Below are 3,015 nucleotides of genomic sequence, written 5' to 3'. Positions count from 1 at the left end.
AAATAGAAAGACGTACCTGGTACGACCGATTCATGCGATGGTCCGTTGCGGTCGTGATGGGATGTCGATGGGTCCTTCAGTGACTGCTGTAGAGTGATTTTCTGCAAAATTTCCTGGTGATGTGCCTACAAATTTAAAACCCATTAGTAGAAAATGCTACCATTACTAAAAAGAAAAACTATAAGTATTGGGTTGCCTCCCAACAAGCGCCTCATTTAATGTCGTGGCACGACTGAAGAAACATGATTACTCAGCCTTTATCAAGATGGTATGCCTCTATCATTTCATTCACCGATGCAGTATGCCAAAAATAGAGTTTTATTCATTCTCCATTCACTTTAAACCGCACTCCCTCCTTGGTTTCTAACTCAATTTCTCTACAAGGGAATACTTGGGTAATCAAGCAAGGGCCTGTCCATTTGGACTTGAGCTTGCCCGGAAGCCAACGCAACCTAGAACTATCTAAAAGCACAAAATCCCTAATCATAAACTCTCATTTTCACTTTTTAGGTCATTATCCTTCTTCATCTTTTCTTTGTGGAATATAGCAGATGTTGATTGGAGCTCATCACTCTGACTCATGCACCTACAAATGTTGAAGGTCGCTTCTTCATTGTTCAATCGAAATTTCATTTGCCCCTTTTCCATATCAACTAAGGCTCTACCCGTAGCAAGGAATGTCCTCCCAAGAATAATAGGCACTTCAAAATCGACTTCACAATCAAGAATAACAAAATCTGCCGGAAATATGAACGACTCCACTTTTACTAGCACATTGTGGAGTATCTCTAAAGGCCTTTTCACTGTTCGATCAATTATTAGTAGCCGCATCGCAGTGGGCTTTGGGTCACCCAAATCCAACTTCTTGTAAATTGAGAGGGGCATGAGATTTATGCTTGCTCCTTCATCACATAATGCTTTCGCAAAATGTAATGACCCGATTGTACAAGGAATAGTGAACGCACCCGCATATTCTTTTTTTTGTACGAGAGATCTCGTAGCAATAGAACTACAATGCTGCATTCTACCATCATCCTCGAAAGTGATCGATCTTTTCTTTGTAACCAGATCTTTCATAAACTTGGCGTAACCGAGCATTTGTTCTATAGCTTCTACCAAAGGGACATTTATAGAAAGATGCTTCAAGATTGTTATAAAACACCGATATTTACCATCCTTGGTCTTTTCACTAATCTATGAGCAAAGGGTGGTGGTGGTCTAGGCATGGGAATTACCATTATAGGGATTTCTGCATTTTTTCCAGTGCTATCTTCTGCTTCACCACTACCCTCTACCCCCTTATCATTATTCTTTCTCACCTTTTCCTCATTAGACGGCATAGGTGGGTCAATGGTATGCTTACCACCCCGAGTAGTTGCCATACAATGTGCATTATTTTTCAAATTTTGGATAGTGTTGCTAGGAAGAGTGACCGGTTGTCGTGTGTTCAAAGTCGCAAATAATTGGGCCATTTGCAACTCGATCTGCTTAATCGATAGTGCATGTGTATCGACTTTCTGCCTAATACCCGCTAAATCAGTCCTTAACTCTTTAGTATGCTCATCACTAGCATCGAACCTTCTCATCATTTTGTGCAACATATCCTCAACTCGCGCCATACTACCTCCACCATCCCTAGGAGAAACTTCATGATTTTGAGGAGGAACATAGGGCCCATTCCTATTATTTATGTTACCATAATTACCCACGTTGAAGTTGTTGTCGCGGCTGTAATTTCCATCTCGGATATAATTTCCCTCACGGTTTTAGTTACCATAGTTCCGACCTTGGTTTCTTTGACCTTGGCGCCAGTTCTCTTTATTTGAGCCTTGGGCATTCAATCGGAAACCCCTTGTCTGCTCATTTACCACATAGAAATCCTCCTCATAATAATATTCATCATTTGGTGGTGGTAGTTTAGACAAGTAGTTCACTGTATTTATCTTTTCTGCACCCCTAGTGACATGTTTTGATAACAACCGAAGCTCAGTTCTCATCTGAGCCATCTCTTCACGAATCTCGTCTGTGGCTGGGTTGTGTGTGGATTGCACTGCGTAGGTATTTTTTCCAGTATCTAACTTCATAGTACTCCAAGCTTTATTATTCTGGGAGATTTTCTCTATGTTTTCGGCAATCTCGGCATGAGGACACTCCCCATAAGAACCACCCGCTATAGTATCCAATACCGCTTTATTATTATCTGCCTGTCCCCGATAGAAGTATTCCTTCAGTGACTCATCATTTATGTGGTGATTGGTGACACTTATCAAGAATGAAGTGAATCTATCCCAAGAACTGCTAACTGACTCTCCTGATAGTACTATAAAGTTGTTCACTCTGTGTTTATGATTTAGTTTCTTGAGGGCCGGGTAGTAACGTGCTAAGAAAACGTCCCTTAGTTGGTTCCAAGTGAAAATTGAGTTATAAGGGAGCTCAGTGAACCAAATAACATCTCTCTCGTCACTGAGAGAGGAAATACTCTTATCCCTATTACATCCAAATTCAAATCAGGCCTCCCTACAAAGCTTTTACACACTGCCCTTACCTTAACTATATGGGCATGTGGGTCCTTAGAAGGTAGCCCTGAACACAACCCTCTAGCAGTGAGCTTTTGCATAAGACTACTAGTTAGCACAAAGGTGTGACCTTGTGGTGGATGGGGCAAGACAAGTGGCCCATTAGAGTCTGCAATATTATCATAACCTCTGTAGTATTCTTGAGGACGTGGAGCGGGATTTTGTCCCCTTTGTTGATTTTCACCAGGATCATCGGGTAATAACAGACCATGAGCATCAACTGGAGCTTGGATGTTCTGGTTTGGATCATCATCATTAATACCCAAGTTTTGATTCATGTTGCGTAGTGTACACTCTAATTCGTGATCATAGGGAAACAAAGGTTCTCTTTCTCTCCGTATATTTGGCATACAAGGAAGATGGTTCTGCAAGAATAAAAAACAATAAAACAAAGTAGAATCAAGAAAATACTAAACTATAGTAATATGTTTAAGTTAAT

The sequence above is a fragment of the Solanum lycopersicum genome, chromosome 10, assembly GCF_036512215.1.
Source record: "Solanum lycopersicum chromosome 10, SLM_r2.1".
NCBI lineage: Eukaryota > Viridiplantae > Streptophyta > Magnoliopsida > Solanales > Solanaceae > Solanum > Solanum lycopersicum.
The sequence above is the reverse complement of the archived record's forward strand: the minus strand, read 5'-3'. Positions refer to the sequence as shown.